This window comes from Typopeltis vanoorti, chromosome 14 (assembly GCF_054136105.1).
Source record: "Typopeltis vanoorti isolate ZY-2024b chromosome 14, IOZ_Tvanoo_1.0, whole genome shotgun sequence".
Taxonomy (NCBI): domain Eukaryota; kingdom Metazoa; phylum Arthropoda; class Arachnida; order Uropygi; family Thelyphonidae; genus Typopeltis; species Typopeltis vanoorti.
In genome coordinates, this window is record NC_143562.1 from 9985543 (window position 1) to 10010444 (window position 24902).

Genomic DNA, 24902 nt, shown 5'->3' on the forward strand with positions numbered 1-24902 from the left:
CACATTTTTATGTTGGAACATGGTGTTAGTAAGAACCAGTCCATGTCCTGAGCAGAAATCCAACAGATATTTGCCATTATTATTAGCTTTGTTCTTTTCTCCAAATTTTCCCAAAATATTTTTGTATGTCTCACAATCATTTCCTACTCTGCTATTTAGATCCCCAACAAGGACCAACTTTTCATTTTTCATTGTGTCAGTTGCTTTTTCTAAATCCTCAAAAAATTCCTCCACTTCTACCTTAGTAGAACCTTCTGTGGGACCATAGGCACAAATAAGTCTCATTGTCCAGTTCCCCATTCTCATATTTGCCCACATTACTCTACTTGAGACCGACTGCCATTCAAGAAGATTAGCCTTGTATTTTGTGTTGAATACTATGGCTACTCCTTCTTTTCCTTGATTGTCATTGCCTGAATATAACATTTTGTATTTATTGCTCAGAAAGATCTCACCAGTTTTGGTCTTTTTTGTTTCAGTCATCCCTATTATGTCGATCTGGTACTTATCTAATTCCTCAGCTAGCTCCATTTCTTTGCCATTCAGGCTTCTTACGTTGATAGTACCGATCTTTAACTCTGGTGATGTTGAGTTGGGGTTTATTTTCAGATTTGTTCCAGTAGCTGACTTTTCGCTGTTCGCCCTGGTTTCCTGGCGAAAACAACGGGGGCCTTGTTTAACCGGGCGACGCCCCAGCCGGCATGAAATTTTGTCATGTTGTACCATCATTCTATATTTCGGTTTAACCAATAAGAATACAATTTGGTCGGCTAAATCCCAAATTGCCAGCCCATCCTCGTCCGTTCAGTATCCAAGTAGATACCCAACAGGGTGCACCACGAGAAGGTGAGGATTGGACATTAAGTCAGAAGCCCTGGTCGGTTCTCCGCATTCCTTTAAAGGCTATGTGGAGGTCTCCTCTCAGTTATACAGCTTTGACCCTTAAGCACCCCTAGTAATAAACATTGAAGTATCAAAACAAACTGGAAATTACAGGTAAAAATTGCCACACATAATTGATACATAAAAAACTTTGTATTTTTTCAAGTTGTTCTAACAAGCGTGCCATTGTTTATTGTGTGCATGCAGGCTCACGTGAATGCCAATATTGAATAACTGCAGCATGGCTATCTGGGATGTTATAACTCAAATTGTTGTTTAAGTGGACAGGGTTCAGCAGGATTTCCTTTGATTCTACAATTTTCCTCTCAAACACATCACAGCGAGAGATATTTTCTGATCTATCCCAGCAAACGGAGTGGCCTTGTTGATCATCATTAGGATTATTTGAAAAAAGAACATGACTGGATAACACAGTTGCTAGAGATCTTTTGTAAGAGATGTCTCTCTTATGCTCTTCTATACGTTGTTCAATAGATTTGTTAGTTTGTCCAAAATAAGGGATATTGCAATCGCACCATAATTTATATACACCTTGATATTTTAGGTTGTGATGAGTGGGTTTTGGATGGCTGATTAGAGAACGGATTTTAGGAAGTGTGGTGAAGAACGTCTTGATATTATATTTTATATATATATATATATATATATATATACAAAAATCAATATAATACATCATTCATTCAGTTCAAACATCATCATGAAATTCCTGATATGTACCCTCAAGGGTTGTAGAAGATTCTATGATAGTGCTACATAGGTGTGCATTATTAATAATTAACAATTTTCCTAACGTCATGACTTCAGTATTGTCAGAACTGAAGTCATGACATTAGGAAAATTGGTAATTAAGTGTCATAGACAACTCACTGTCAAAGACAATGAGTTGTCTATGACACATTGTCTTTGCTTGGGAATTTTTCCTGGCATCAAACAGCTGTTTTGACCTTTCTTCAACCATTCTGTTTATATGACCATACTTTTACATTAATGCTAGCAGTGTCAAGTTTTCTCTCCTTTTTTTTTTCGTAATAGCTTCATTATTATTCTACCATATGTTCACTAAAGCAACGTAGCATTTCCCCCCCTTCAACAAGGGGGAAAATCTGGAAAATTCTGATATACAACTAGAAGAAAAATTATATTAAAGCAATTGATATAACTGCAAGAAAGAACATATCAGTAACAGAGTTATTCTCATATCCTCGTACGTATTTTCTTTCTTGTGGTTATATCAGTTGCGTGTATATCATTTTTGTTCTAGTTGTTCATCAAAACTTTCCAACCTCGTGTTTGATTCTGTGCCTATGGCATCTGTTAGATGAGCATAACTGTAGTGGCATATATATTTCATATGTTCTTCAAGATCATGTTGTTTGTTCATATTATGATAAGATGAAGAACAAGAAACCTTGCTCATATATATATATTTTATGTGGATCCCATGCTCAAAAAAAAGGTTATTAGTAGGCCTATAGTACTTGCCTACCTACCTATGGTACAAATGTACCATAGGTAGGTAGGCAAGGACTTTTTTCCATTTTTATTTATTTTTACACAAACAGGAAACCATATTCTAGAGACCAAACTTAAAACTTTTTCAAGCCAATTCAGGCCTCCAAGAAGTGGGGAGGTGGTGGGCAATGCAATTCATTTTCCACCTGAATTTTCCATGGATGTGTGTGAAGACAATCACACACATCCATGCTATGGCAGGATTCAAACCCATGACCTGTTAGTTGGAGAGCGGGTATGCAAATCACTCAGTCAACCATACATTAATGAACAAAGAGTAAAATCATGATAGCTCAAAAATTTTAGGATGAATTTTTATGCAATATAACAGACAAGCTTAGATGTTGAATATTATTAATAACTTATTTTAACAATATTAACAACACCAAAAGAACTATTTTATAAAAAGATATTTATTAATTGGCTTACATTTCGCTGAATTTCAAATCAGCATATTCAGAGCAAAAGCAGCATGTAACAGCTTATACGAGACACTAAGTAAGTGAAATAATACAAATTGTAATGGACAAAAGATCTAAAGTCCTAATTTGGCACCTCCTAATGTTGTAAAAAAAAAAAAAGTATTACAGCTATGTAGGAGTGTCGATCTTAGGATAACAGTCTCCAAAATGTTTGGCAAATTAATGCAAACCTACTTGTTTGGGTTAGAATTCTTCATAGCCATGACTGACTCTCAAAATAATCTTTCTGATCTGTAATGACTTCTAAATAGCACATTGGTTTTCTTACATCTAATTCTGTGTGAAGAGGTGTCCAAAGCAATGTCTGCCAGTCCTTACCTGCCATAATAATGGTGGTGAATGTATTTTTTTATGTTTTCCAAGGCAGATGTGAAAAGATGTTCCTGTCTACCCACAGTAGGCCAAGTTGTTAAGAGAATGAAGTTAATCCTTAGGAGACCAGATCAGAGTGAGTAATTTAACATGTGATTTGAATGTGGTGCAAAGGCCATGTTTTATTAGTACTTCGGTTATCTTTTCTGATGTACCTCTGACTAATATTTACTAATTTACTAAGTATGCAGATTACTTTACATGGGAAGGAAAAATCTACAAACGATTAATGGTCCGTGTGTAGAGGCTTAAGTGCTGTGAGGACATCATATTGGAGGCTAAATGAATTTTTAATACAGCACTCAGAAAGGATTAAAGAAGAATTTAATGCATCCTATATATATTTCGTCTCAGTAAATGAGACATCTTCAGGGATTACATAAAAAACTAATGTAAAATAAAAACAAATAACACACAATACTAAGTCCAACCACGTGGGTTACACTCAAGTCCTATCTAGGTGGAGCACCCTCTAAGGGTGGCTGTAGGTGACCTAGAATGTAAAGTGCAACCTCTGGTAATAAGCGTTTCCCAAATCTTAAGAAGCTTAATGCAACCATATTTGTTGCGATTTGGTTGATTCCTGAGAGCTGCTGCTCATTCTAAGAATAGTCTCTCTTTTTTGAATTTGCTGTGGTGTAGCATGGTGGTTTTTTTACACGAGATCCTGTGGGTTGTATCCAAGACATGGTCAACCAGGCCTAACTAACCATAGTCATGTTTGCAGATGTATGACTCATGTTCCTCCAGGCAGATAGTGGCTGATCTGCCTGTCTGTCCAAAGTACACCAGTTTCAGGAACAGGGTAGTTTATAGACTCTAGGCACTGATCTTTTGTAGAGCGGATAATGGTAGCAAGTTTGAGGTGGGGCTTGCTATGTGTAGGTTGTACTTTTTTAAAATCTAACTATTTTTTCTGATGTGCCACAGATGTAGGGTATGGTGATGGCATTTCTAAACTCTTTCTGAAGAGAAGACCAAGGAAAGGGGGGGGGGGGACTTGATTTTTTTTAATACTATGATCACTGTAGCCATTGGAGAGGAAAGTGTTGTGTATGTGGTCAAGCTCAGTTGTAAGGGTGGTTGCACTGGAACAAAGATTGTGGGCTCTCTTGGTAAGAGTTTTAATAATGCCATATTGTTGAGCAGGATGGTGGTGGTGGGAGAGTTTGTGAATGTATCTGCCTGTGCCTGGAGTCTATAAAGTACCCTGTTCCTGTAAACTGGAGTACTTTGGACAAACAGGCAGATCAGCTACTATCTGCCTGGAGGAACATAAATCATACATCCGCAAACATGACTATGGTAAGTCAGGCCTCGCTGACCATGTCTTGAATACAACCCACAGGATCTGATGGAAAAAACCACCATGCTCCACCACAGCAAATTCAAAAAAGAGAGACTATTCTTAGAATCAGCAGCAGCTCTCAGGAATCAACCAAATCTCAACAAATATGGTTGCATTAAGCTATTATTGTTGAGATATTATCACCAGAGGTCCCGCATTACATTCCAGGCTGCCTACAACTGTCCTGAGAAGGCGCCTCACCTAGATAAGACTTGAGTGTCACCCACGTGGTTGGGCTTAGTATTGTGTGTTATTTGTTTTTATGTTACATTGGTTTTTTATGTAATTCCTGAAGATGTCTTATTTACTGAGACGAAATATATAGGAAGTATTAAATTCTGTTTTAATAGTTTCTGAGTGCTGTAAAAAAATCCATTAAGCCTCCAATATGATGTCCTCACAGCACTTAAGCCTCTACACATAGATTCTAATCATTCATGGAGAAGATATAGCACGCAAATCCAGACAATACGGTAAGTCAAAACTACGACCATCTGGGCAACTAAATAGGCAGGGCTTTTTAAAAAGATCTCGGAATACAAGAGTAATACCAAACTGTGTTAAGCTAAAGATCAACTTTCATTTCAAAAAGGCCCTCCACATATATCCCCACGCCAGCTTGTCACTTCTGCGGGAACAAACTGCTGCTACTTGTGCCACCCTCTCTGTGATGAATGCAGCCATTAGCTCTCTACAATCAGAGCTGTCTGGTGTACTTAACCCTCAACTTTGGTCTATTCTCTCTGGCATCTCAGAAGCTTCTGCACAGAAAGAATTTCAAAAAATAAAAAATAAACATATCAAGAAATTTAATAACCTGGTTAAAGCCAAACCGCAACCGCAAATTCAACCACTCCAGACAGCAGTGAACTTATCATCCAAAAGGCTCAATGAATGCCGTCAGTGCCCTATGCCTCGGCCACAATTTCGCGGCAGCTCCTAAAGAAGTGGCGGCGATTCGTGTGATGTACAATGTCGAACGCAGCATCTGTCGCTTAGCGCCGGAGATAGCTAATAACATCAGACTTAGCACTGCCAACATCCTCACCCAGTCTCCACCTCCAAAAAGTAATTTATCGTCCACCCAACAAACCACTCTCATGAAATAACGAAAAGAAAAAAGTATCGTCATCACCAGAGCAGATAAGGGTAATACCACAGTCGTTCTTAATACCATGGAATACAATCGGAAAATGGGGATTATCCTCCAAGATCGTACTACCTACACCCAGCTAGAACACGACCCTACAAAAACACAAGTTAAAAAATTAAAAAACTTACTTAAAAAGTGTCTTCCTGGCCACCGGAAATCACGAGAAAACTCAAACCTTTCCATTCCTGTCCCCCCCGAATATACGGTTTACTAAAAATCCACAAACCCAATTCCCCACTAAGACCTATAGTAGATGCCACTAATGCACCTTGCTACAAGCTTCAAAACAGCTGGGCAGCACTTTGATCCTGCTCACTGGACTTTCCACATCCTATATAAAAAACTCTACCCATTTTAAAACTCATAGAAAATTTAATCTTAAATAACACAGACATATTGGTAAGCTTTGACATCACTTCATTGTTTACCAATATTCCCTTAATTGGTACCTTAGCAATCTTAAAAAACGTTTTTCCTTCTGACATCTTAGATCTTGTTTCCTTTGCCATTAATTCTGGTTATTTTTCTTGGAAGAACAAAATCTACAAGCAGATAGAGGAAACCAACTAACCCCCACTCACCCTTCTTGCCAATTTTTATATGGAAGAATTTGAAAAACGAGCTATAGATTCAGCCCCTCTCAATCCTTCTATCTGGCTAAGATATGTAGATGATGTGTTCTCTATTTGGCCTCATGGCCCAGACACATTAGACTCTTTTCTCAGTCACCTCAGCAGCCTACATCCAAGAATCCAGTTTACAATGGAAAAAAGAAAAGAACAATTGTTTACCTTTCCTAGACACCTTAGTTACATGCCTTCCCAATGGTACACTTTCCTTCACTCTATATAGAAAACCCACGCACACAGGCAGATACAGTCAAAAACTCTCCCACCACCACCCTACTCAACAATATGGCATTATTAAAACTCTTACCAAGAGAGCTCACAATCTTTGTTCCAGTGAAACTGCACTTACAACTGAGCTTGACCACATACACAACACTTTCCTTTCCAATGGTTACAGCGATCACAGTATTAAAAAAATAATCAAGTCCTCCCTGTTTCGCCGGTCTTCTCTTCAGAAAGAGTTTAGAAATGCCATCACCATACCCTACATCCATGGCACATCCGAAAAAATAGTCATGATTTAAAAAAAGTACAACCTGCACACAGCATTTAAGCCCCACTGCAAACTTGCTACCCTTATCCGCTCTACAAAAGATCAGCTCCCTCCTCTCTCTGTGCCTAGAATCTATAAAGTACCCTGTTCCTGTAAACTGGCGTACTTTGGACAGACAGGCTGATCAGCCACTATCCGCCTGGAGGAACATAAGTCATACATCCACAAACATCACTATGGTCAGTCAGGCCTTGCTGACCATGTCTTGGATACAACCCACAGGATCTCATGGGAAAAAACCACCATGTTCCACCACAGCAAATTCAAAAAAAAAAGAGAGACTATTCTTAGAATAAACAGCAGCTCTCAGGAATCAACCAAATCTCAACAAATATAGTTGCATTAAGCTCACTAAGATTTGGGAAATGCTTATCACCAGAGGTCCCATATTACATTCCAGGCCACCAACAAACGCCCTTAGAGGGTGCTCCACCTAGATAGGACTTGAGTGTCACCCACGTGGTTGGGCTTAGTATTGTGTGTTATTTGTTTTTATGTTACATTAGTTTTTTATGTAATCCCTGAAGATATCTCATTTACTGAGACGAAATATATAGGAAGTATTAAATTCTGTTTTAATCCTTTCTGAGTGCTGTAAAAAAAATTCATTAAGCCTCCAATATGACGATTAATGGTACTGCTATGTTCACCCCCCTTAGCAAACTTTTACATGGAACACTCTGAAAACAAAATGCTAACATACATGTCCCTAATGTGGCTACACTTTGTTGATGATGTGTTTCCATTTGGTCCCTTGAAGAAGACACTGTGGATGCTTTTGTTACCTACCTAAACAGTCAACACTCCAAAATTCACTTCACAGTAGAAAACGAATCTAATAACTGTTCACCTTTTCTTTTTCTTCTCTTTTTCCATTTACCGAAAGCCAACACACACACACACACACAGGAAGATATCTACATAAACAATCTACATCATCATCATCAAGTCTAACAGTATGGTATTTTAAAAACACTTATGCACAGAGCCAGAGTTTGTTCTAAAGATACAGCTTTCTACAGAACTTAAATATCTGTGTCATACTTTCTTGGATTAGAGGGAAGAAAACTAATGTGCTATTGAGAAGTCGTTACAGATCAGAAAGATTATTTTTAGAGTCAGCCATGGCCATGAAGAAATCTTCTCATCTGAACAAGTATGATTGCATTAATTTGCCAAAAATTTGGAAGACTGTTATCTTAAGATCAACTTCTACATAGCTGTAATACTACTTTTTAAACAACATTAGAGGGTGCCAAATTAAGACTTTAGACTATTTTGTCCATTAAAATTTAAATTATTTCACTTACTCATTGTCACGTATAAACTATATGCATCTTCAGAACACAAAGCAGCTGATTTGAAATTCAGTCAAATATAAATTAATAACTATCTTTTTATAAAATAGTTTGTTTGGTGTGGTCAAAATACCCCCAACCTACACACAAAATCAGAGGATCTATAGGATCTTCTGTTTATGAGATGTGTTGCTGGGAAGGGGGGGTAACCATATTCCTTATTGAGGCACTTTGATAATATCATTGTGACCTCTTGTTTTTGACCACTGTCTTCATGTACCCATTTATAACTGAATTAAACTATTTATTTATAATTTTTGTAAACATTTCTTTTGCATCTCATTTCAAACTTCTTTTTACCGAATTGCATAAAAATTCATCATACAGTTTTCTTAAGTTATGTTTTTTTCTCTCTGTTCCTTCATTTATGAAAAACAGTATACTTAGAACTGAGAAGGAGATATACAGAGAACTGAAAATTCATAAACCCAATAACCCTCTCTGACCACAGCAAATGCAACTATGTAAAATGCTAATAAATGCTAATTTAGTCAAACAATTTGGTAAATCTTTAAACTCTTATTACTGGCTATATTTTCATCTTTTATTAGAAAAAAAAAAAATCTACCATTTCAAATCTTTAATTCAAAATTTACTTTAAAGCAGAAATGATATTATGGTTGGTTAAGATGTCACATTTTATTTACAATATATCCCATTCCTGACAACCTCAAATTTACTTAAAAATACTCCCTCCCCACCATATTTACTGATGTCTTCATTTATGTCATCTATGCTGGTTGCTTTAGTCGGAAGAATCATATTATTATTGACATAACTGATACACAGTCAAAATAAGATAAAAATAATAATGAAATCTTAGAGATTTCATTATTATTTTTCAGCCATTCTTCTTTAAAACTCTTTCAAGTTGCTCAAATCAGCTCCAAGTTTGTTGACTTTTTTTGTTCCAACCGGATTTTTAATGGTGCAGATTGTTTCATCCTTGGGTTTTGCTCTTGTGCGGTTTGCAACCAATATTCACTGTAATGATATATGCTATGCTGTATAGGAGCTGATTTGTTTTCTTAATACTGTTAGTTGTGCTGGTATTAATCAGAGTATTTGCATCTAAGAGGGGCTGTTTTAGCTTAGATTTATGTAAAGTTTTTAATGGTGGTAGTCTTATATGGTCATTTATGGAGTTCATATGGTCCAATATCCCTGACTTCAATTTATACTGCACTTCTGTCAAAACATTCTGAGGTATGTTGTCTAAGCTTGATGCTTACTGAATTGAATTCCAAAGTTTGATATAGCTACCTCCTGATGATTTGATGTTAGTGGAGTTGTTGGTTTATTATGTAACTCTTGCAGCTCAAGTTCAGTAAATATTTCGTTATGGAAAATGAAATTCTTTTGGTCGATAAGTCTTTTTTCTGTTATTGCAGATTCTGGGAGTTTTTGTTTCCAAATTAAATGCATACACTTTCTAAAACCTCGTTTTTCTGGTGTTGAACTGTAAAATATTTTCTAACTTCTCTGTTTCCTTCTACAGTCCATTTTTTATGTTTGGTTTCTTCCAGTCGCTTTTCAGCTTTCTGCCCTGATTGCCCAGCAAAGAGAGCTGGGTCCTGTAGCCCAGGATCCCCAACATTTGATGCAGTCCTTGATGACCCAGGTGTCGACTCTTCCAGTATGGATCTCTTCTTACTTTTCACGATTAAGGTGGGAGATGGATTATTATTATTATTATTATTATGGATTATTATTATTACACCCTCCATGGAGTCGGCCGACTCATCGTGGGAGGTTCATTCAACTGACAACATATTTATCATGTAGAATCTTAAAGTCCTTAACACTCTTTGCATTAAAACAACACATTCTGGTAATGGATTCCATTCATTGACAATTCTTCATGTAAAAAATCTACTCCTCACACCCTTCTTCATCACACTTGTACATAACTTACAGGAATGACCTCTGGTTCTTCCTCTCTCACATTCTATTCTTTTATGACAGATATAGCAATGAACTCTCCTCTCCTAGCCAATTTTTACATTGTAACATTAAAAAAAAACATGCTCTAGATGCCATTTTTAAACTTTTCATCTGACTATGAAGTACTAAAAAAAAGAAGATAGTTGTCTTTTCCAGAAACTTTAATCAGACATCTTCCTAAGATATCCTTTCTTTCTTTCAGGTAGATATTGTTTTTCTTCTTTAACAGCTTAATGGATGACAGTATTAGACCTAATTGGTCTAATGCAGCCATCAAAGTTTAGTTTCTTCTGCATCTACTTCTATCAGGAGTTGAATCTAAAGAAGTCTTTACAGCTGTCTTAGAGATTTCATTATCACATCTATCCATCTTGTTCTGGGTCTTCCAGCAGGTCTTTTCTTACAAATTTTACCTGAAAGCAATTGCTTTGTGTACTCACTTTCTGCCTTCCAAATCACTCAGATTCTCTTACTTCTCATAAGTGATGGGGTCTTTCTAGGTATTTTTCTTTCAAATGTAATAAGTTTTCTATTATCTCCCTTTGTTGTTGGCCATATTTCATTGCTGTAGGTTAATATTAGACATAGATAAGTTAGGATCTCTCTCTTTGAATTTTTTTGATACTCTGCATTTTAGTTGTAAAATTACAAAAACCTCCACAACTAGCATTCTCAGTTCTCTTTTCTGTCTCTTAATGCATATCAGTGCTTCAGAAATTATGCAAGATCCTACTCGGCATGCATAAAATGTACCTGCCCAAGATCCCCCCCTCTCCTTGTTTTAATGATATGTCCAAATAAGTTAATAGGATTTCTATAAAGTGATTTGTAATGCTGTATCATGGTTGGAGAACATTTCCTTAACCACCTAACCGGCCATTATGGATCAAATACGCATCCTCATATGCTTCGTATCCATTGTATATTTCAATGTACAGTGGAACCTCGGTTGTCGAACTTAATTTGTTCCCGAAGACTGTTCGGAAACCGAATTGTTTGAAAACTGAAACCATTTTCCCATAAGAATTAATGTAAAATGGATTAATCTGTTCCCAATCCCCAGATGAATGTTCATTTAAACCTTTATAACAGTACTTCATGCATAAGATTGTATACAATCATAATGAAAATGAATAAAATCTTATATAAAAAGAATAAATGCAATAAATAGATAAAATAAAAATGAAAATTTAACTTCACTTTTAACTATACATATGGAGGAGAGTTCATGGCATAAGTGGAAGGAGGTGAGTCCCCTTCCATAAAAACATTATTTATTTTTTATTCATCATCATCATCATCAAATTCCTGCCATGTACCCTCAAGGGGTGTACAGGATATGACAGTACTACATGAAAAAATTACATCATCACTAACTTCCTATCTACAATTTTCCTCCAAATCAGTCTGTTACTTGTCAAGACTCCAACATTATCAGATCTTATATTTCTATCGTCTAAGGCACTTTGTACCGTATCAATCCACCTATATCTTGGTCTTCCTCTGGGTCGTTTTCCTGCCAACCTGGCAGAGAACACTTGTATTGCTAATCTTTCCTCTCCCATTCTATTTAAGTGACCATACCATCTGAGATTAGCTCTGCTAACGCATTCCTGGATGCTGACAATGTCAAGTTCTTTCCTAATATCCTCATTTTTAATATGATATTGCCATTGATGCCATCTGTTCACGCCTCTAATCTTTCTCAGGACTCTCATATCTGCGGTCTCTAGTCTTTGGTCAAGTGTTTTATTTCTGACCCAGCTCTCAGATCCATAAGTAAAAATTGGTTTGAACACAGTCTTGTATACAGCTAATTTAGTGTTCCAACTAATTTCTTTCTTATTCCATATGAATTTATTCAATTGACTTCCCACGATACCAGCTTTGCTGATTCTGTTGTCTATTTCTATATTTAGTTTACCATCTTCAGTAAAAATTGTGCCTAAGCAGCTGAAATGTTTTACTTGTTCCATAGGTTCTCCATTCACAACACAGTTGACATTTTCAATGATTCTGCCTATTTTCATTGTCTTTGTCTTTTTATTGCTGACCTTCATACCATATCTATTACAACAGCTATTCAATTTAGTCAGAGAATCTTGCAGACTTGTAGCGGATTTATTTAGAAGTATAACATCATCCGCATAAAGCAAAGAGCTGACATTAACATCTCCAATTTTGATATCAGGTTTAATACCACATTCCTTCATAATGTGATCCATATAGATAATGAATAACAGAGGGGATAATGTACATCCTTGTCTCACACCAGATTTAACATTAAACCATCTTCCTGTACTTCCTTCAATTCTAACTGCTGACTCACAACTCAAATAAAGACTACGTATTGCTTGATATAATGCCCCATTGACACCATATAACTGCAGCGTATTGAATAGCTTCTCTCTTGGCACCTTGTCATATGCCTTTTCCAAATCGACAAAACTTAAATACAGATCTTTGTTATATTCCCAAGCTTTCTCGACTATTTGTCGTAAAGTGAAGATCTGATCCTGACAGCCTCTATTTGGCCTGAATCCAGCTTGTTCTTCACCAAGCTTTTCTTCCACAATTCTTCTCAACCGTTTCTCAAGTATACTTGCATAGATCTTGCCAGGAACACTCAGTAGGGAAATACCTCTGTAATTCTCACATGCAGTTTTATTTCCCTTTTTATATATGGGTACTATGAGCTCTACTCCAGTCATCGGGAATTCGTCCCTCTGTCCAGGCTTTCTGAACTATGCAGTGCAGCCACTGTAAGACTCTTATACCACCATACTTCAGCATTTCTGGTCAAATATCATCTACTCCTGCTGCCTTTCCACATTTCAAGTCTTTGATGGCTTTTTCTACTTCAAGTATGGATATGTATTCCTGACTGCATGCCTGGTCAGTGTTTTTTATCACTGTGCTGTCATCACTGCTTGTTTCATTTAGCAGTTTTTGAAAGTAATTACTCCATACTTTAAGGATATCTTTTTCTCCTGTTTTCATTTCACCTTTATCATCTCTAATTCCTTTTACAGCACTCTTTCCTCCATTCCTAAGCTTCTTCAACAACCTCCAGAATATTTTGCCACCTTCTTGATATTTATTTTCTATATTCTTGCCAAAGTCCTCCCATGACCTTTGTTTAGCTAGTTTTACACACTGTTTAGCTTTCTTACATTTGTCTCTGTATTCTGTAAGAGTAAAAGCTGACTTATTTGCCAGGAACTTTTGATATGCTTTCTTCTTTTCCTTCACTGCCTCTTTAACTTCCTGTGTCCACCAGGGAGTTCTGATTTTTTTATCTTTGCACACAACCTCACCACATGCCTCTCTAGCAGAATCAATCAATGTTTCCTTCAGAGTTTGCCAGTGAATCTCCAAGGTTTGATTCCTGTTCTCAAATTCTTTCATTTTTTCTTAAATAATCTTTGTGTATTTTAGCCTACAGTTCACATCTGAGAGCTGCTCAACTTTTATTCGCTTTAAAACTTTCTTACATGTTATTCTTTTCAATATGAAATTCAATTTTATCCTGCTCAAGACTAAATAGTGATCACTTCCAATTTCAAATCCTCTGTACACTCTGGTGTCCTGCACCAGGGAGAAAACATCACTATCAACAATAACATAGTCAATGAGACTTTTCTTATTCCTAGCCTCTTCTCTCCATGTGAATTTGTGCACATTTTTATGTTGGAACATGGTGTTAGTAATAACCAGTCCATGTCCTGAGCAGAAATCCAACAGATATTTGCCATTATTATTAGCTTTGCTCTTTTCTCCAAATTTTCCCAAAATATTTTTTTATTCCAAGAAATTTCTTGGATTAGCAAAGGTGGACCAAGCTAACCACAAGGAGATGTGTTTTGCATTATGGGAGATACTGAGATAGGAGTGATTTTAGCTTGGCCAACCTTTGCTATGAGTTTCCCGGTGTTGTACTACCTTACCCCAGCCCTGAAGATATTTTCAAGTGCAAACTTGTTTCGTATTCTGTATGTTTCGTATTGAATATAAATACAATAAATATTATAATAATATATGTCTATATTACAATTTTTTTCGAAGGGGGTGGCGTGAAATATTTTAATTTTTCCAAAGGGGCCCCTGACATCCAGAAGTTTGGGAAGCACTGGACTAGAGAAGCTTTTTTTTAAAGTTTTCTTGAACTGCTTCCCAAGTTACTCAATCTCTGACATGGGAAAGTAGGTTTTTCTCCTAGACACTTAGGTGTTTCATTCCATAAAGTCAAAAAAGTCAACTACTGTGCTATTTCAGACAACAATATACAATGCTACAGTTACAGACCACAAGATGATAGCAGTTATCTGCCATGCCCACATCCCGAAGTGCTGATTAAAATTTCTAATAGCGTTGGGGCAGCTATTCCTTGAATGGTGATGCGTAGAGCCTAGCTGCTATAGCCTTCAAAAGTTAGAGTTAAATTGCCTAGCTTCCGTTTAGGGAATAAAAGGTATTAGATTTTTTATTTTATTTTTTATCTCCCCTCAAACTAATTCATTGTCAGAACATTCACTCTGACAGGTAATAAATGCCACACATACTAACTAGTCTTCACAAAAACAATCTACTTGTTGCTCTTTGTTCAGTAATTTTATAGCTTTCTGAGATTACTGCATTTTCTCACTAGCTGCTACTTAAAGCCCATGCAATATCTTTCCTATTCTTCAAAGACAATGAATCATAACTATTCTCATCAACAGTAGAACAACCACACAATAATTTTTTGTTGGTAATAAATGACACTCTGACAGGTAATAAATGCCACACATACTAACTACTCTTCACAAAAACAATCTACTTGTTGCTCTTTGTTCAGTAATTTTATAGCTTTCTGAGATTACTGCATTTTCTCACTAGCTGCTACTTAAAGCCCATGCAATATCTTTCCTATTCTTCAAAGACAATGAATCATAACTATTCTCATCAACAGTAGAACAACCACACAATAATTTTTTGTTGAAAAAATAGTTGAGAAATCTTGGGAATATAAAAATGATATGTATTTAAGTTTTGCTGATTTGGAAAAACATGTTAAGAAGAAAGCTATTCAAAACGCTAAAGTTATATAGTGTAAATGGAACATTATATCAAATAATACACAGTCTCTATTTAAGCTGTAAGTTAGCACTTAGAATTGAAGAAGGTACAGGAAGATGGTTTGAGATAAAATCAGGTGTGCAACATGGGTGCACATTATCTCCACTGTTATTCATTATCTATATGGGTCACATTATGAAGGAAAATGGTATTAAATCCAATATCAAAATTGTTGAAGTTAATCTTAGCTCTTTACTTTATGCAGATGATGTTATACTTCTGAATATATCTAGTACAAATCTGCAAGATTCCCTGACTAAACTGAATGACTGCTGTAATAAATTTCGTATGAAAATCAGCAATAAAAAGACAGACAATGAAAACAAAAAAAATATTGAAAACATTAGCTGTACCCTGAATGGTGAACCTATAGAATAAATAAAACATTTCAGCTATTTAGGCAATATTTAGTGAAGATAGTATATTAAATATTGAAATAGACAACAGAATTAGTAAAGCTGGTATGGTAGGAAGTCAGCTGAATAAATATGGAATGAGAAAGAAATTAGTCAAAACACTAAATTAGCTGTAATACAAGACAGTGTTCAAATCATTTTAACTTATGGATCTGAGAATGGGTTAGAAATAAAACACTTGATCAAAGACTAGAGACCTCTGGTATGAGAGTTCTGAGAAAGATTATTGGAGTGGATAGATTGCATGTGTGGCATTAATGGCAGTATCACATTAAAATTAAGAACATTAGGAAAGATTATAAAAAAAAAAAAAAAATTGCCATTGTTAGCATTCAGGAATGTGTTAGTAGAGCTAATCTTAGGTGGTATAGTCACTTAAACAGAATGGGAGAAGATTGTCAAAACAAGTGTTCTTTGCCAGGCTGGCAGGAAAAAGACTCAGACGAAAACCAAGATGTAGATGGATTGATATAGCAAAAAGTGCCTTAGAAGCCAGAAATATAAGATCTGATAATACTGGAATGTTGACAGACAACAGATTAATTTGGAGGAAAATTATTGATTGGAAGTTAGTAATGGTGTAACTTTTTCATGTAATACAATCAAAATTATCCTGTACACTCTCTGAGAGTGCATCAGTAATTTGATGATGAATGTTATCCCATGCAAAAAAAAAAAAAAAAAAAAAAAAAAAAAAAAAAGCAGTGAATGTATTCCCAAACATTCATGACCGACTGGGTGAAGAGTAGATGATATCCACTTGACTAACCAGGCCAGCAAAAAATATAAAGTAAGTGTTCATTAAAATACAGCAGTTGGATACAGGTGTACTAACTGGACTGTTAGTCATAAGACAAAAGTAAGAAGGCATCAGTGTTTAGTACCTCCATCTTGGATAACGCACACATTGCTGGTTGCTCATGTCCCATGAGGTGCATAATGTCACAATGACTAACAAAACTATTAAGGACCACAGAAAGTGAATGCTCGTGGTGAATTGCCACACAGCCTCTTATGCACTAATACAGGCGACATAGTCACCTGTATTAGTTCATAAGGAAATATGACTTGTGCACTACTTCAACCTTGGTATCACTTCTGGGTCTGGCTCTCAATGATGAAACCTCAACAAAGGTCGAAATCAGTCTGGATAGTAGCCCTTCCCATAATGCATAGCATTATACATATCTGTAAGCAATATTATACAAACAGTATAAAAACAAATGGTAGTGGCCCTTCCCTTAATGCATTGCATTATACATGCCTGTAAGGAATATGTTTTGCATTATGGTATACTAAGGCAATTCATGTGAAGTCATTAGCCTCTATATAAGAGTAGGGGCCTGTCATGAAGTTACTTCATATGCAAACTGTGTTTGCTTACACTTGGATAAAGGAAGAAACCAAGAATATAATATCTTGGCATCTTTAATTTATGTTACACATGTGAGGTGCATGAATATCAGTGATGGCAATATATCCTACCCTTGGAAGTACAGAGCTCCAGTGCCGAAAGACATTCTATCTTTACTGAAAGTCATCAAAAGCAGTGGTTGTGTTGTCAACCACATGCTGGTTTAACAAGTTGCAGTTCCTACTGAATCATGCAGATGAATGGTTAATCAAGCAATATTATACAAACAGTACAAGTCGATGTATCTTTATCCACTTTCTAGGTCAATGTAGGTGATATCATATCGGGAATGTTTCGAATTAGGTTTCCTATTATATAATGAACAATGTATGTTAGTGTGTGTGTGGCCAACTGGCAGTATGCAGCAGATACATCCTGCTTATAGATAGAATATCCTAGAACAAATGTCCCATATCATTGTGTAGGGAGATGCTTGAAGAATACATGTAAGACATCGCTCATCTTGAATGGAAGGGTAAATTCAACTCAACTCAATAAAATGTCTATGGAATATTCTCAAATTTATTATGCTGCCTCCCCCTCCATTCAGTGATTATGAGATATCCTGTATACTCAACAGATCAGATCCAAAACAACTTCATTATACAGCAATGCCAGGTATATACAGGCTGTCATTCATGTAAAAAGTGGCTACGATGAAATTAGATAGTGACATAATTCAATGTTATGTAGTGTATTTGACAAAGATGTTATTTGAGGCCTGTAAATTTAGATGCCTTCTATTTGCCAAGATCTGTCAATAAAGCTTTTCTTTTAAGTTTGTTGAAGAACATGCAATAACCTGTACGAAGGTCAGCACTATGAGCATATGATCTGTTTATGTTTGCTGTCTTTAATATTATCAAAATAATAGGAATATAATACATGACAGCAATACCATTTTGAATCTTTGCAAGTCACTTAATAATGTTCAATATATACTGTCACTTATATATCTGATTTCTGCCTGCTTAAAAAAAAAACAAGGCTGAATGCAATTTTTTTTTTTTTCAGGAAGTGAATGTACATGCAAAGTGAAAGGCAAAAATTAGCAAAGGACATCCACAGGATATTCATATTCTTTAAGTGGCTTGAAAAAGTATCACGACTGGTCTACAGCAGAAATTAAAAATTATCTAACTCCTTAATCCACCTCCAAGAGTTACTGGGTGACAGCATCAACCACAGACAATATGTATAAACACATACCTGCACTGGTATTCTTAATTGGTTTGCTGGAATTACAAGTGAAACTATGAGGCCAATATTATTTTACACGACACCTCCAAGAAATACAAAAAACTCATTGCAGAAGGGCAATTGACTCTGCTATACACAACTCACCACCAACTCCATGGAGTCGACAGACTCATCGAGGGAGGTCTTAACATCATGTCACGAACAACTATTCGACATTCACACAGTATCTGTCATACCTCGCCTTGAACTCATTCATGGTCATAGCACCCACAACAGACTCTGGCAGCTTATTCCATTCATTCACTACTCTCCAAGTAAAAACCTAGCTCTAACACCTCTGCTAACCACATTCTTGCCCAGCTTCCATGTATGGCCCCTAGTCCTCCCACCACCAGTCCTATTCTCAAAAATATCTTCTGGATTAATCTTACAGAAACCCTTCAGTAATTTGAATGTCTCAATCATATCACCCCTTTTATGCCCACCAACCAATTTTTGCAACCCACAAATCTTCAACCTGTTCTCATAAGGTTCATTCCACAAAACTGCTATCATCTTGGTCACTCGCCTCTGGATCCTCTCCACCTCCTCCCCATCAAGAAGAAACCCTGGTGCCCATATCTGGGCACAGTAGTCTAGATAGGGTCTCATCAAGGCTCGATACAGAGGAACAATAACTTGTTTGTCTCTGCTTGTTGAAGTATTCTTTAGCCACTTTTGCAACATGCCACCTAAACTTCAATTCCCTATCCACCAACACTCCCAAATCCCTGGCCTCATCAATCTCCTGGAGTACGGTTCCACCAATGAGATATACTGCTGCTAATCTTTTCACTCCAAAATGCATAACCTTACACTTTGCCACATTAAATTGACATTAATTTTCCCTAGCCCAGTCCTCCAAACTATCCAAATCATCCTGCAAAATTCTGACATCCTGTGCACTCACAATTGCTCTACCCAACTTTGCATTATCAGCAAACAAGTGAACACTTCCTCTCAGATCACTTCCTATATCATTGATGAACAAATTGAAAAGTAATGGTGCAAGAACAGAACCCTGCTGCAGATCACTAGTCACAAGCCGTCTTTTGGACACAACTCCTGAATAAACCACTCTGGTATCTCTCCATCAACCACTCTCTTATCCATAGCACCAACTCTATATCCATTCCCATATGTTGCAGTTTACTGATTAGAATTCCATGTGGTATCCTGTCAAAGCCCTTAGCCAGGTCCAGCAGTATCACTGGAAACCCATCACCCTTATCCAGTTCAGTTGTCACTGTGTTATAAAACGTGAGCAAGTTACCGAGGCATGATCTACCCTTCACAAAATCATGTTGTCGCCCATACAATATCCCATTTTCATCTATCCAATCATGTATTCTTTTCTTGACTAATTTCTCCAAGACCTTGACAACTATTCCTGATATGCTAATCGGTCGGTAATTTACAACAGCAGTCTTGGAACCTCCTTTATGCAGTGGAACTATTTTCCCCTCTTTCCACCCCCTTGGGACTAACCCAGACACGAGACTCAAATTAAACAAAATGGTCAAGAGTACTGACAATTCTTTAGCCGCTTCACGTACGACACAAGCTGGTATACCATCCAACCCGACAGATGTATTGATATTGAGGTTTTGCAATAGACTACTCACCTCCACTTCATTCACCACAATTCCTGTATAATCAATTGGTTCATTCATTTCTGCAATGTCACCACCTGGATGATATATTCTTGCAAAGTGCTTGCTCAGTAACTCAACTATATCAACTGATTCAGTTACCTCCCTACCATTGGCATTCTTTAAAATCATTCTGCCATATACATTTTTTCTTTCACTTGCAACATTTCGAAAAAACTGTTTAGGATTCTCTTTAGCCTGCATGGCCAATGTTCTTTTGTAATCCTTTTTTGCTTTTCTTACCACACTTGTTACCCTTCTGGCCTGCGCTTTATACCGTTCATGTGCCTGCCGGTCCCCTTTCTCCTTAAATTCCCTCCATAGTTTTTTCTTTTTTTGCAGATCAAGCTTAATGATGTTATTCAACCATTTAACCCCTACTTGATTTATTATTCGGACTCTAGGAATACAGTCAGCCATTGCTTCATGCAAACACTTCTTAATCGCCTCCCATGCACTATCACCTTCCAGCCCTTGCAGCTGTACATGCCATGGCACTGAACCAATCAAACGCCTAAACTTGTCATACTTACCAGCCCGATAATTCCATATGAACCCTGTCTTAATTGTAAATTCCACACCTTTAGCCACCTCCCAAGTCAAGACCCTATATGATCCCTCTCAATTGGTGGCAATGTGGTCATATTAGTTACAGCCAAATCCTCAGATGCAATTACTAGGTCAAGCACTCTCTGACCCGTAGTATTTTCCATTACATGCTATCGCAGATAGTTATCACCTGGTCTATAGCAGCACCCAATTGTATATTTTATTCTGCTAGCCATAATCTCACACCAAATGGCCTCAAATGTGCTCTTTTCTCTATCCTGCAATTCAACTTCTATTCTCCTTGGCTGCAGCTCATCAGCTATCATCAACAATACTCCTCCCCCCATTTTATTCTCCCTGTTATTCCTGAACACATTATACCCATCACATTCAATCCCACTAGGTATATCATCTACAGTCAGCAATGTTTCACTAATGCCAATAACCTGTGGTCTGGAATTGCCAACCAAGGCCAAAAATTCTTCCTGCTTGTTCTTAATACTCCTAGCATTAGTACATGAATTGCAGACCCCCATTCGCCCCATCCCTAACTTGATGCCTTATACTAACTATCCCATTCTGATTTGTTGTCCTCCTTATTCGCTCGGGCATATTATACTCATTCATACACTCAACTGCCTCCCTAAGGTCTGCATATCTACTCCCCCCCACCCTTAATAAATCTAGTTTCCCTGATTCTGCACATCTACTTTATTCAACAACACTTTTTCACGTCTCCTTACACTGAATCCATTCAAATGCAAACCATCCATCTTATATAGATCCTTTCACCCATCGAACTCATTCCACACTTCAAAACAATGCTGAATGCAATAATAAGCCAAAAGACTATTTTCCCAGGGACATAAGTTTTTTCAGCATGAAACTCTAAGGTTCGATGCATTTCGATCCGAGTTTCATACCTGGTTATAAAATAAAATGGGATTTACCATCTCCCTTTAATTAATGCTGAATGCAGTTTTTTTTTTTTTTTTTTTTTCTTTTCAGGCAATGAATGTACATGCAAAGCGAAAGGCAAAAATTAGCAAAGGCCATGTACAGGATATTCATATTCTTTAAGTGGCTTGAAAAAGTATCACGACTGGTCTACAACAAAAATTAAAAATGATCTAACTCCTTAATCCACCTCCAAGAGTTACTATATTAATTCTGTCTCTTCTGTCGCAGGTTTATTTTGTCAGATAAAAAACTGGAGTTTCTGAGAGGGAAAACTAGTTCCACACATGAGACTAGTTAACTCATCTTTGGTTGAAAAACACACGTTATAAAGATTCCTCAGTCATAAACATGATTTGAACCCAGGTCTTTCCAACTGAAGTTATGGTTCATCCTGGCTACTGTAACACAATTAATTTGAATTTTATGGGATCGTTACTAAAAAGTTATTGACTATTAATTATAATTACTAAAATATATTTAATTATATCTTTAAGATAACATGCGTCAACTTACATAACACTCAGGCACGAAAGATTTAAGACCAAACAGAACTGGTTCTTGACAATCTATTTTTTTTCTTTTCTTCAGTTATATCTCTGTCGCCTGTAGTAATATTTGTTCGCACCTGAAAGAATATTTTTAAACTAAGATAAACATTTTGTCTGTAATATAACTTCCATAGTAAAAAATAACCATATCGTAACAAATATAATTAACCAGAGTGAGTAACTTACTAATAATGCCTATTACAATTCGTCGCGACACTGCTGCTGCTATCTACCGGTAAGATCAATGAACTCCAGTGACAGCGCGCAGAGGCGAATTTAGTATCAATGTGATGATATAAACATACGAAATAAGATCCTACGCATATAAAAAAATACGATTCAATGTATAACATTACTATGGTAGATTATCACATGAAGGTATGTTTTAACTACACCACTAAAAGTTGGCTTCACCCCTGCCGATTGTAGATTTCTGGGTGATGAGACAACAAAGACAGCTGTCACCATTTTATATTAGTGCCTCCGTTGCTCAATCGAAAAATGACCGTACGTTGTGTTCTTCGATTGGAAAATGTCAAAGATCGCTTCTCGGCGTGACGAAAGAAACCTTATTATGTTTTTTTTTTTTTTCCCTTCTTCTTCAATTGAAGATGAGATAACCGATCTTATACGGAGGTAGCGAAGTTTTTTCTTCCGGAAACTCGGATTTTTCATCCCGCATACAGCAAAATCGGCCTTTAGAACATTCGCAATTTACAGACAAAAGTACTAGTCATTTTGGTGAGCAATAGAGAGAGTTGGTGTAAATAATGATTATGGTAATTGCGGTACGATGAAGTTGGTGGATTACGTAGTGGACACGGAGAGTTGTAGAGTAGGTGTCCTCCCATTATGTGTCTTTGGACTCCTCGGAGCAGTGGAGTAGCTAGGGCTTTTGCCGCCCCTCTGAATAATAATAATAATAATAATAATAATAATAATAATATTATTATTATTATTATTATTATTATTATTATTATTATTATTATTATTATTATTATTATTATTATTATTATTATTAATAGGCCTGTGTAGCTCAGTGGATGTGGCGTTTACACACCACGGCACTTGGCCGCACGAAGGAAGACTTGGTTTCGAGTCTAGTTCCAGAAGTGAGTAACTTACTCACTAGAGGAAATTTTCCCGAGTTAGTCGATCTCTGGCATGGGCAAGCGGGTTTTTCGTCCCGTAAACTCAAGAAAATCGACCGTAGAACCCACATTATTTTCAGACATTAAATATATTGTGTTAGGGTAAGGGACCACGAGATGGCGGCACAATTGAGCCGTCTCTCTTCACTATGTACTGCTTAATAAGTGATAGCCTTGGGCCATCTATCTCTGATTGGTACCAGTGGAGATTGAATTGCCCACTCAGTCTCCAAAAGTTAGATAGGGCTAAATGGCCTCGTCTACTCCCCGTATACGGGAATAAAAAGGCGTTAGCTGATTTTTTTATTATTATTATTATTATTATTATTATTATTACGGACGAATCCAAGGAGTCCTTAGACTCATCGAAGGAGGCCCTAAACATCATGTCCATCACAACTATTCGACATTCACACAGTATCTATCATACATTGCCTTAAATTCATTCACTGTCATAGCACCCACAACAGACTCTGGCAGCTTATTCACTCATTCACCACTCAAAAGTAAAAAACCCAGCTCTAACACCATTACTAATCAAACTCTTGCCCAGCTTCCATGGATGTCCCCAACCACCAGTCCTGTTCTTAAAAATATCCTCTGAATTATTCCTATAGAAACCCCTTCAGCAATTTGAATATCTCAATCATATCTCCCCTTTTCCACCTCAACCAATTTCTGCAACCCAAAAATCTTCAACCTGTTTTCATAAGGTTCATTCCATAGGCCTGCTTTCATCTTGGTCACTCGTCTCTGGATCCTCTCCACCTCCTCCCCATCAAGAAGAAACCTAAGACCAAATCTTGGCAGAGTAATTGAGATGGGGCCTTTTCAAGGCTCGATACAGAGGAATAATAACTTGCTTATCTCTGCTCGTCTAAGTATTATTCAGCTTCAAGTGATTTGATGAGCTGATTTAGCCACTTGCAATGTGTCCCTAAACTTCAACTCCCTATCCACCAACACTCCCAAGTCCCTGGCCTCATCAATCTCCTGGAGTACAGTTCCACCAATGTGATATACTGCTAATCTTTTCACCCCAAAATGCATAACCTTATATTTTGTCACATTAAATTGACATCCATTCTCCTTAGCCTAGACCTCCAATCTCTTCAAATCACCTTGCAAAATTTTGACATCTTCTGCATTCTCTATTGCCCTACCCAACTTTGCATCATCAGCGAACAAATGAACCGTTTCTCTCAGATCCTTCACTATATCCTTAATGAGCAAAGCAAACAGCAGTGGTCCAAGAACAGAACTGTGCAGCACACCGCTAGTCACAGGCCGTCTATTGGGCTCTACTCCTGAGTAAACTACTCTCTCGTATCTCTCCATCAACCACCTTCCTATCCATCTCACAAGCCTATATCCATTCCCATATGTTGCAGTTTACTGATTAGAATTCCATGTGGCATTCTAATCAGTATTCTAACCTGTCAAAACCCTTATCCAGTTCAGCCGTCACTGTGTTATAAAACCTGAGCAAGTTACTGAGGCATGATCTACCCTTCAGAAAACCATGCTGTCCCCCATACAGTAACTCATTTTCATCAATGCATTCCTGTATTTTTCCCTTGACTACTTTCTCCACACCAAAC

The 24902-nt window shown here is 37.0% G+C and overlaps 1 protein-coding gene across 1 annotated transcript in view; it reads right to left on the reverse strand.

Annotated features, from left to right (window-relative positions):
* The window catches only part of LOC150099194 (uncharacterized), a 30491-nt gene extending 7942 nt beyond the window's left edge, over window positions 1-22549 (reverse strand). The window contains exons 1-2 of the mRNA XM_090403999.1: window positions 22337-22549; window positions 22116-22227 (exon numbers count right to left, since the gene is read on the reverse strand). The gene's annotated coding sequence lies outside the window, so the exon portion shown is untranslated. The remainder of the gene's footprint in view (window positions 1-22115; window positions 22228-22336) is intronic.
* Window positions 22550-24902: the final 2353 nt, after the last annotated feature.